General features: G+C 40.1%; 1 protein-coding gene across 1 annotated transcript in view; it reads right to left on the bottom strand.

Annotated features, from left to right (window-relative positions):
- The window catches only part of LOC103924882 (zinc finger protein 407-like), a 37,944-nt gene extending 27,012 nt beyond the window's left edge, over positions 1–10,932 (bottom strand). The window contains 1 exon segment of the mRNA XM_009333491.1: positions 10,859–10,932. The gene's annotated coding sequence lies outside the window, so the exon portion shown is untranslated.
- Positions 10,933–11,607: the final 675 nt, after the last annotated feature.

Genomic DNA, 11,607 nt, shown 5'->3' with positions numbered 1-11,607 from the left:
CGGACCCTTCCCAGACATAGCCCCCGGCATCACAGGAGGTCGCAGCAGGATGGTGCGGTGCTTCCCCAGGCAAGGGGACCACAGGAGTTGGCTGAGGGCTGCAACTTCTGCATGTGGCCTCTGTATTTCCTTGTTACATCACTCTCTCTCGGGAACGAGTTAGGAGAGTGTTATTGCTAAAAATACTACTAATTCCCTGAAAAGCACCGAGTTAAAATCAATCCCACAAACTTTCCTGAGATCAATAGGTTTTAATGAACACAGAAAACATACTCTGTGGCAACCACCAGCAAGTACCCGGAGACCGAGCTAGAGTAAGAAATTACACCTGCTCCAACGCTTTCCTGGGAGAAAAAATTGACATATTACTAAGCAGGCTATCACTCAGCTCAAACGCCCCCAGGATCTGAGGGACCACAAGCTCACCCTTACGGGTGACCTGCGTGTGATTTATCACGGCAGAGCGCAGCCAGGACACAAAGTCAGTTTTCCCCACCGCAGACAGGGCAGGGTTTTGGCGCTGCGCTCTCATCTGACCGAGCAGCCCAAATCGCAGACCCGGCCCATTCCTCTGATGGAGCAATGCGGGTGCGGAAAGCAGACTGCAAGCCAAACGGGCTGCTTCCTACAGCAAAGGGTGCTGGCGTAGCTCATTTTTCTCTCAGGTGGTAAAAGAATATTTAGTCCTGTGTTTCCATCATCAATAGTAATTTTCCTGGTATTCATCCTGTGAAAACACTTTTAACAAGTGCTACAGGACTTTTTTTCCTGGCTGTAATCATCAGTGGAAAAGAGACAACAGTCTAAAATTAAAGCTTACAGACAACAGGAGCAAAAATGTTTTTATGTCTTTTACAGTGAAACCTAATATTAAGTGTGCCATTCCACCTTTTATTTTCCAGAAGACTCAAGCATTACATCCTATTTTTTCCAAGCACTATGATTCAGATTTTCACTTTCCGGTAAATTCCATAAACATTTGATAATCAAATGCAACTTCTGTTTTGTCGGCTCTGCAGCCTTCCTCATGCTAAAGCACCAAATCCTTTCGCTTTTTACGTGAAGCAGGAAAGGAATTCACTTATAACAGTAGCCATGTAATTCCATTTACAATTTAAAATATTGTTTTGTCGCATATGCACCATTTTTTCCAGAATCAAATAACCGGTATTATTTCTAGAAACTAAACAATACAGAAGATTTTACTGGTTAAACCCCTGTAACAGCACAAATCACAGCAATATAAATATGCAAAGGTTCTTATTACAACCATTACACTTTTCTCATCAAACTCATTCTGCATTATTGTGGTAAGGAGATCTAAGTATTCTTCAATGCATGTACAATGGAAAAAATAAATAAATACCCCCTTAACGGCTATGAATTCCTCACAGAATCCTCCCCCCCCTCAAATGCCTACACTTGGACTCTCAACTGCTTAGTAGGCATCCTAATGCCACTACCTGTGTTTTAAATTACTCGAATACCTACAAACACCTAAATCCAACTGAAGTCACTGGGAATAGGGCGTTTGAAAGTCAAGATATTTCTTTAGGTGCTTAAAAAGGATTAAGAAAGTAATGTCAGATATCCAGATTTTATTTTATCCCCAACACTTGTTACTTAGAATTGAACAAAATGACATAAACCCACATTTTTGTAATTAAAATTAGGGTTTTTTTAATCTTGAAAACTCAACAATTAAGAATGCTTAGCTGCATTAATAACTCCTTCTCTAGAATGCTTCAAATGAAAAATTAAGTTATATTAGACTATTTTTAATAACTTGTAGAGTTTAAAAGTGGCCAATTATAAATGAAAAAACGACTACAGAATAAAGGTAGCATATGCACAAATCCAATGCTATTAAAAGGCAGACACATGAGATCTCATGTATCTTGTGCCATTTGTAAAAAGGTTGTTTTATTATCAGTGTAACTAATCACAATGAAGCCATCTCTTACAACCAAAGACATTATAATGAATTTTCTTTACAGCTACAGAGAAACGCGATTTGCTGTTCCATATCAAACTAGAACAGGCTGTATAAATTCTTCTTCATATTTATTGTTAAATGTAATTTTTATCTGTAAAATCAGCCATGAAATATTAAAAACTGAAACAACAGAATTTATATCCTTTACTTAATTTAGTTTAAACGGTCTATTCACTAAAGAGAGGCAAAAAAGGTTACATATGTATTATAGCGCGCCCTCCCCTCTCCCCCCTAAGCGTTTCCATTATAAACCCCCTAGTTTTTGGAATTTATAACTCGGCTGTAAAAATTCACTTCATACTTAGAGTTGGTATACTTTTCCTTTTACAAATTAAAAAAAAAAAAAAAAAAAATCTGTTCCAGGAGGAAGGCAAGAAAGGATGTGAGAGGAGAGAAGGAGAAAAGCAATCAGACTAAAAACTTTAATGCTCAGCCACTTAGATCAGTAAATAAGGGCCATCTACTGTAATTCAGACCCAGCTTCCACCCGGAGGAACCGGCGGGAGATGGTCAGCTGGCTGCACCGCAGCCCCTGGGCGGATGGGCGCCAGGTACGGACCTCCAGCTGCTGCTGACCTGGGCCGGGTTCAGGCTGGCAGACTGGGGAGGAAAACCTCCCCATCCTACTGCTATCTCCTGGAGCCACCTCTGCAACTGGGAATCGGACACACTGAAAATGAGTGAGAACAGCAAGAAGCATTAAAATCGTCTGCATCGGAGAAAAGACAGGACAAAACAAACCAGCACATCTTAAAAACAAACAATAGACAAAATAGCATGTGAAAAAGGGCTTCTCCCAATTAAAAGGCCTAAGACTTGAGAATTCAGGAACTGGAGACTGGACAATGTATAGTGAAATGAAAACTGCGACAGAAAGATAAAGGCAGCCAAAAAACTTCAGAAGTTCATGGAAGCCAAAGGATTAAAGGGTATAAAAAGGGCTTGCTTTAATACAGCATGGAAAACAATTCATACGTAAGAAGGTAGATTCCAAAATGAAGCATGAAATAAGGCAACAAGAGACAAGCAACCTATGACCTTAAGGTGTAGGCTACAACCTAGGCTATTTCCTACTACCAGTATCTTATTTTCAGCTTTCCCCTAGAGCACAACAAAAAGCACTGAAGCAAAATGTACCTTCATTTTCAGAGTCCCCATTTTACAGTCTGAAAGAATAGAAAAAAGTAGCAAGGGAGCAAACCCCTGCTTTGGTTCTCACAATGCAGCTGGTGAGTTGGTCAAGCTGGCAGGAGCAGCAAGCAAGCTACACCGGGGAGCTGCCCCCAGTCACTGGTGGCAAAGACCTGAAGTCCAGAGATGCTCACGGCTACCCCAGGTGATGCTGCACTCCCTCCTTTAGAGGAAACCAAGGCCATGGGTTCAAACGTAGCCTTCACCTAGTCTGTAACTAACTGTATTCATCAGAAAATGCTCTTTTTTAGCAATTCTTTAACTACAGTTCACCAGGCCAATGTACATAGTTTGCAACCCATCCCCGGAACAACAAAAATGAGTAATGTTTACAAACTCATTGGTTCTCCACAGTGATTCAGGTTTGGAGATGGTCACGGTTAAAAAAAATAGCCTTCGCATGAAGATCCTTTGCTGAACTAAATTAGTCTGGCACACACAGACAGCAGAGGATATTTCTGAAATATGTATAAACAAAAAAACGCGGTACAAAGGTATTACCTACACACCCTCCTGCCACACACTCAAAAAAGGTACATGAGCAAAAAGAACTACAAAGTAAGAATTTTAAGGATCTAGTAGACATTGATATCGTAATTATTTTGATTTCATAATTTGATTTGCAATAGAGATTAATAGTGAGGAGCAAGAGAAAGAATGAGAAAGTTGGTGCTCTATGACAAACACATCCATAAAACAACCAGACTCAACAGCAAAGGCTGCAATTGTAAAATCAGTTACCAGTTTATGGAGTTTATGCCAGGTCACCAAAAGGGAAAAGATGAAGGAAAATGGAAAGCTGAACCAGGCAACAAGGATGCTCTAAGGGTTCGGGTGGCTCTATGGAACAAAAATCTGCACTCAATTCCAAAAATTCAACAGTCCAAAATTACTTAAGCCTGTATCCACCAGGGATGTCAGGCACTACTGAACTGTTCAATGCCAAGCTTTAAAATGTCTGGAACAGAAAGTGAGATCTGGAGTCCTAAGTTAGGTACTGATATCTCACATATAATACACAGACAGAAGAAAAAAAAACAGCTCCTGCTCAACCCACGGGGGACAGCCTCCTCAGTTAGAGGAGAAAGACAGCGAGCACAAGTCCTGAACCCGGAAAATGGGAGTTGTTGGGCCTAGCAACCTGGACAAAAGGAAGAAAACATTGGCTCTGCTGAGCTACTACCGCACTGTTCAACTCTCGCGAATCTGGAAAGCCTTGTTGTTGCACCTACGGCATGCCAGCTGTCCCAGCGTCCGGAAGCAGGCACCTAAGCAAAGCCCCCTCCTCCAAACCTACCAGAGCTGCTCAATATGTCCCCTACTTCTGAAAACAGAGCACAGCTTCAAGCCTGCACATCTCATGCAGGGATTAGTAAGTTTTCATGATGATTCAGTAAAATCCACATTCACTCTAAGAGTATTTTTATTTTTTACGTTAAAAAGTGCATTGACACTAAGATTTTCTATTAAAATTCATTATACGTATTTACAGTAAAAATGTATTCATTACAAAAACAGGTATTGACCAAACATAAGCAAACACATACTAGTTGTTCTACCCTTCAGCTGTTACTTAGTGAAAGACCTCAAAAGTGCATTACGAGCACTTTGTAGAATCATTCAAATAAGTACCTGAAAGAAAAACCTCAGAAATATTGCATTTAATAATAAGGCATATTTTACAAAGCACTGGAATTTGGGGAAGTACTAGTCTTGAAAACGTTCCTTTAAATTACCATTATTTGGAATGACTGGCATGACTCTCGTATCTACACATTTTTACATTGCTTTATCCAGCCAGCTGACTATATCATTAAAAATATACAGGACTGAGCTTCAGTTTGACCTGCAGTGACTCCTATATGTATTCTCAAAATTAACACAAGCACTGAATGCTACTAATCTTCAACTTGTAATAACTGATCAAAGAATACTGCCCTGTAATTCACTACAAGCTGAAATCATAGTGCTGAACTGTGCATTTTCAAACAAGTGGTTTATAGTTCTAGATTTAAAATGCAAAGTTTCCATTATATTTAATAATTAAAATGCATGCTGTGTTATGGTTACATTTGGTGACGGGATTAGTAGTACCCCAACTGAGTTAAACAATGCCTTTTTCCTATTAGAGTTCGTATTACCATATTATCTATTTGTTTAAGAAAAGGAAGAAAAAAAGCACAGCAAGGAAGAAGGAATAAAAAAGAAATATGAATATCAAACATACTGAAAGACAGTGAGGACCAAGACAGCGAGAAGACCTGGTATCAGCAAAATCTACACTAGCTGAACACGGAAAAGCTGAAATATCTGTGCATTTTAAGTATGAAAACTTTTTTAAGAAAAAGAATATTCTCCATTTGTCAGTAAGGGTTCTCATCCAAAGTAAAAGATTTAAAGCTCAATCTTGTTTTCCTAGAGGCAGTCTCTACAAATTTAGGGAATACAGACATCACTGTCAAAGAGCGGACTCTCTTAGGCTGTCAACTTCTTAATCAGGGTCTGACTTCACTGTGAAGTGTGAAATTATGTAATTATTTATGCTTGGCAATTCTGATGGCTTAAACACTTCCAGCACTATGAACATCATCTTTTACAAAGCAAAATTCCTACTGCAATTTTATTTCAGGGAATATACCATTAGTCTTCTCTGCACTTTCTAGGTGGTTTATTCAAACAAAATTTAAATATTATGTGAAGTATTTCTCCTCTCTCAAAACAGATACCATTGAGCTTAGAAACTTAATTTACAAGGATGAAAAATAATTTAAAAAATAAAATCAAAATGAAACCATGGCCACAGAGATATCAACTGAAGTTTTCTCAGCACTGTCAGTTAGATTAGGTGTCACCCAAAACTCTGTAATTAAAAGTCCAATGACCTTTGAGTACTTATAACAAATGTATAAATAAAATATTATTTGACCCCATGAAAACACACACTCCTTACATTTCTGCACTTCCATACAACATCTAAGTATAAACTTCAGCGATTAACTTTGTTTTCATTTAAAGTATATTTTAGTTATCTTGGTATCAGCAGCAGATTTGAAGACAGGCTTGTGTGTCTGAAAGCTTGCCTACTTCTCCGTCTATAGTACTTGGTGTAACGTACTACCTCTGCCTATATGCCGCCTCCTCAGAAATCTACCCCCTGACAGGGTATTTACCCTTTGCATCCAAAAAACAAAGGTACCCATTCTCTGACAAAAAAAGTTTATTCAACAGTGTACCCCAAAATACACTGTATTGATACCAGCAACATCTAAAAGCAGGACGATGTGAACAAAGAAAAAGAGCAGGTATCCCTGCAAGTTAACCTCCACCTGCAAAGCTCAGCATGTTTTTCACCTGGAAACGGAAACCGAGTAGCCCAAACAGAGCTGGCAAAATGCATTGCAAGGATTTCACTTGTCTTCTCTGAAGAACTGTCTACTGTACCTAATAACCTTGTATCCAACTAAGATTCCTCAGTTTTGAGAGAAGGAGCTCCTTACATCATCAGATCATAGAATCATAGAATCATTAAGGTTGGAAGAGACCTCCAAGATCATCGAGTCCAACCATCAACCCAACAACACCATGCCCACTAAACCATGTCCCTAAGCGCCTCATCTACCCGTCTTTTAAATACTTCCAGGGATGGTGACTCAACCACTTCCCTGGGCAGCCTGGTCCAATGTTTAACCACTCTTTCAGAAAGAAATTTTTCCTCACGTCCAATCGAAACCTCCCCTGGCGCAACTTGACGCCATTTCCTCTCGTCCTCTCGCCAGTTACTTGGGAGAAGAGACCGACACCCACCTCGCTACAACCTCCTTTCAGGTAGTTGTAGAGAGCGATGAGGTCTCCCCTCAGCCTCCTTTTCTCCAGGCTAAACAGCCCCAGTTCCCTCAGCCGCTCCTCATAAGACTTGTTCTCCAGACCCTTCACCAGCCTCGTTGCCCTTCTCTGGACACGTTCCAACATCTCAACATCCTTCTTGTAGTGAGGGGCCCAAAAGATGTCTGCTTCGGAGCGGCAGAAGGGACACCTCCAATGTCAGACCTACGTCACCTTTCTCTTCAGCCTCTTCCTCTCCTTCCTTCCTCAGGTTGCCATCCCTATTGCAAACTCCTTGGGCGACACAAAGAAAATCAGACAGGGAACAAAGCCTACATACAACCCTCTGCAGATATCATCAGAGGCACACACAAAGAAATCAAAGAAAACACTTGTCAAGAATTTTCAAGCTACCTAGACTTGGAATGGCTCTCAAATTCACAAGTCTGTAGCTTTGACAATTAAAGTCTAATCAGAAACAACCAAAAAAAAAGAATGTTTCTTCATACAATATATCTGCAAAGTTCCCGGTACCAACGAGTAACACTGTATTACAAAACCTCTACTCAAAAACCAAGCTCTGGTTTTTGGGGTAAGATTTGGACACACACAAAAAAAATCCCATTTTATTTCTTTGGTTTTGTATGCACAAATTATGAGATGGAGAGCTTGTGTCAGGTTCTGATTTTGATCATTTTGACGCAAATTGAAAAAATTCTGTTAAACTAAATGGAGATATTCCGATTTATAGTCAAGTAAATGACATCAAATTCTAGTCCCAGGTTTTCTTTCCTTCCTGATTAAATTACATTAATGTACACTCAAAACAAAGCAACTACTGCTAGTCCTATTTTTTTCAGCAGAATAACTTAACTGTTAACAAAACACCACCTACACATATACATGAAGTCATCAGGGTTCTTTCATATGTCTGCCATCTATCTGAAGCCTCACAATAACAAGGCTTATAGCAACGTTATAGTATGTGGGCACCAACATATCGCCCTAAATGTAGAACAGAAGCAAACCTGCTTCCTCTAAGGACCTATAGGCTACTGGTTTTCCCTAAAATACTTTTCATTAACCTGATACGTATATGAGAGATCAAAAAACACAACACACGTGTCTTCTTACATGGAACGCACCAGGAAAAGGCCCAAAAACTAAATATTGCATCTTCACATTGCTAAAAGGTTTGACATAGTATTTATTGCCATATTACCCCTAATTAGCAGTTTAAGCTTGTTAACAAGAACAGTTCTTTACATTTAAGGTAAACAGGAATTATCTTTCCATTGTATAGGTAAAACTTGTAAATAGGACAGCTCTTACATTCTAAGATGAGAGTAACTAGGAAACGATTCATTAAGGCTTGGGTTATAAATTCAAAACATGAAGCATAACGTGCTTAAAGAAGAAGGTTTTATTTTTAAAAGCATTCATTAGGCTCTCATCTCCAAGCCTCAGACTTGTAAATAATTTAAAATGAAAATGCGAACAACAGGGTGAAAAAAAACAAATGCAATTCAAATCATTCCACTGTTGTACCAATAAAACTGAAAACAGTAGAAAAGAAGTTGGCAGATTTTGAAGACAACATCCAGAAAACATTTTTATGTACTGTATCTTTGAACTTAGATATTATGCTAGCATGGGATCCAATCCAAAAAAAATTAGCTGTGACTTATAACAATCAGGCTGTGCCCAGTAAAGGATACACATCCTAAACTAGTAATTTTTAGTATTCATTGCACTTTATTCTGCAGCTGCCAAAATAAACAAACAAGCTGCAGCTTACGGATGCTTTTAGATTTGTTTTTTCCATTGTGACTTTTCAGCAATGTATATCCTATTAACAATTTATATGACATAAGGCGAGAACCCCCTTCCCTTTAGAGAGTAAGATAAATCTAGGTTTGCTTCACATGGGGAACATGAAAAGAAACAGCCTTTACTTCACTGGCATTGAAAACAGGAAGTGAAGATGACAAAAGTAACAAATCAAACAGAAAACAAAACACGAGGATCACTGCTGCCCTTGCCGCATATCCAGTGTCTCGAATCCAAGGTCAATACACCCCTGCAGAAGGTGTGTTACACAGCAAGGAACTCGGAAAGAGCAACATTTTGCCTTTATTGTATTTCTGGAGTTTGCTATCCTTTTCCCAAGTACCTGGAACTATCCAACATAAATATAACGTATGATTTCACTTAAACAGTCAATGGAAGACAAGCACGCAACAGGCATTTCTTTCTCCTTGTAAACAGACCACATGGGACTGCAAAACGCAAAAGTGACGTATCTCCGTGCCCAAGAACCATCTTGGGAAGAAAGATGGGCGTGTATGCTGGGCCTCACATGAACGTCAAGACATGCTCCTCAGAAGCCTTGAGCTTACTGCCCGCACCCCAGGCACCAGGAAATCCGGGGCTTTTCCGCCACGTGGGATTTCCTGCGCAGGTGCAGAACGCGAGCAGGAAACCCGGCACCTCCGGTGAGCTCCGGGCAGACCACAAGCTTGCGGCTCAGCTGCAGCACACACACCTTACAGCCAGCACGGTGCTTCCTAGAGGCACCAAAGCCCCGCAGGCAGCGCATGAGCAGCGAGTCCGATGCTTCCTCATGTGAACTGAGCCCGCTAGGTCACCCTTGCTCATGCTTCTCCCTCGAGCACAGAAGTGGGCGATGCCAACATGCTACATACCACCAGTACAGGTAAAGTAAGCAAGTCTCCTCCTGCTGAGGCGTGTCTTAAAACCAACGCTGGGTGGACTATCTCATACATTTATAGCAAATGTTTATAGCAAACATGTTCTGCTAACTTACCAAAAGCAAACAAACCCAACCACTAACCCACCGAACGGAAATGGGTGCGGGCCACAGGCTCTTCTAGAACAAGCCCAAGCTTGAAAACCTGCCTTAAGAGAGAACTCACACATACAGAAGTATAAAGCCATACCAGAGCTCTTAAGGCCATCCAAATGGCACCAGAATAAGTTTGTTTCTGTCTTTGCTTAAATTAGAATTTTTGTCAGGACCTCCACGCTTCTCAAACTTCTTGCTGGAATGTTTCCTACAGAAATATTTGTGTACTGCATAACTGTATGGATTCCATAATAAAAATATCACATGAAACAATGATTTCTATATGAATTGATGACTTAGTATTACTATTTGGATGAGTTTTGTTACACCTTGTAATTGCAGTGAATTTTAACATCTATATGTATTTTTTAAATCTTTGTACCTGCATTTTGAGAGAGACTTTTGAAATACCAAATATGGGGCTAAAGACAGCAAGAAATTTTCTTTTTAATTACAAAGAGACAAAGAAATACCAAACAGGAAAGCATCTATATATGTTTGCAGCAAACCAGTAATCTATAGAGATGTATACATCCAGATCTAGACACTGAAATACTGCAGACCCTAACTACTCTGCATGCCTTGGCCATTACATATGCCACACACACACATAACAGCTTATATTTTTAGACTCAGAAGGGCAGAGGCAATTAAAATTTATGCCTATACCACTAAGGACAGAAGGAAACTCAGAACACTTGCAGCCTCCCAGCCCAGTTAAGTATAACACACAATGTCATAGACAGTAGTTCAGTAGCGGGCCAGACTACTCAGAAAAAAGGTCAGCCTGCTGTAGAACAAACAAAACAAAACAAAGCAAAGCAAAAAATCAGCAGTCAACAACTCTGCTAATGCAGGACTGGAAAGCAGTCATGAGTCATGCAAGCAAGCATTTTACTTTTGGAACATCGCTACTGCCCCTTTCTCAAATGGCACTTAGGTTACTTCTTCATAAAGAAGCGTGTGAATTGGCTAGCACTTACTGTAATTTTCCTTTTCCTTTTGAGGAAAGGAGGTAACTGGACTTCTTTCCGCTCTAAAGCTATAGATTGCTGCCGTTCTGTACGTTTGGGACACAACCTTCTTTCATCTTCAGCAGAAGAACTCAAATTAAGTAAAATAAGAAAACTTGCACATATACTTAACAAAAACACCTAGAATGGGCTATAGACTCTTCTGTAACTACAGACCCTTCACTGGCAGATGGCAGAAACAGGATCCCCAGAATCCATAGTTGCAGAGCAGCAGGGCAGGTACAAGTTCCCCTGTTTTAAACATACAACTTCTTTCTGCGAAGCAAAAGACGCCTTTGGGATTTCTGCAGGTGAGAAATTAGAGATTGCAAGAACAACATCTTTACATTTTTTGCTTCTTCACTGGTTTTATACACACAGGCTAATAAACAGTCTGAGCTTACGTCTTTGCACAGGCCAAAGTGACAAAAATAAAAACGTACTCAGTTTAGAAGAAAAGTAGGTATAGGTGTATTTCATTTAAACTTTCATACACTGTGTAATGCCGTAAGAATGTCCACTGCAAAGGCAGACAGACCAAAGATTAAACCGCTCTGACGTTACCAGAGAGATGTCACGTGAGCTTTGACACCCTGGGCCAGGCAACATGTAAGCGGTTTGCAATGCCACCTCCCGTGCGGCCCTACTCCTAATTCATTCTCTCCAAGACATCCACAGTTAATCCTACGCCTCTTACTAGCGCTAAGCATCACCAGCGA

This window comes from Pygoscelis adeliae, unplaced genomic scaffold (assembly GCF_000699105.1).
Source record: "Pygoscelis adeliae isolate BGI_AS28 unplaced genomic scaffold, ASM69910v1 Scaffold140, whole genome shotgun sequence".
In the NCBI taxonomy this organism is placed as follows: Eukaryota; Metazoa; Chordata; class Aves; order Sphenisciformes; family Spheniscidae; genus Pygoscelis; species Pygoscelis adeliae.
The sequence above is the reverse complement of the archived record's forward strand: the minus strand, read 5'-3'. Positions and strand labels throughout refer to the sequence as shown.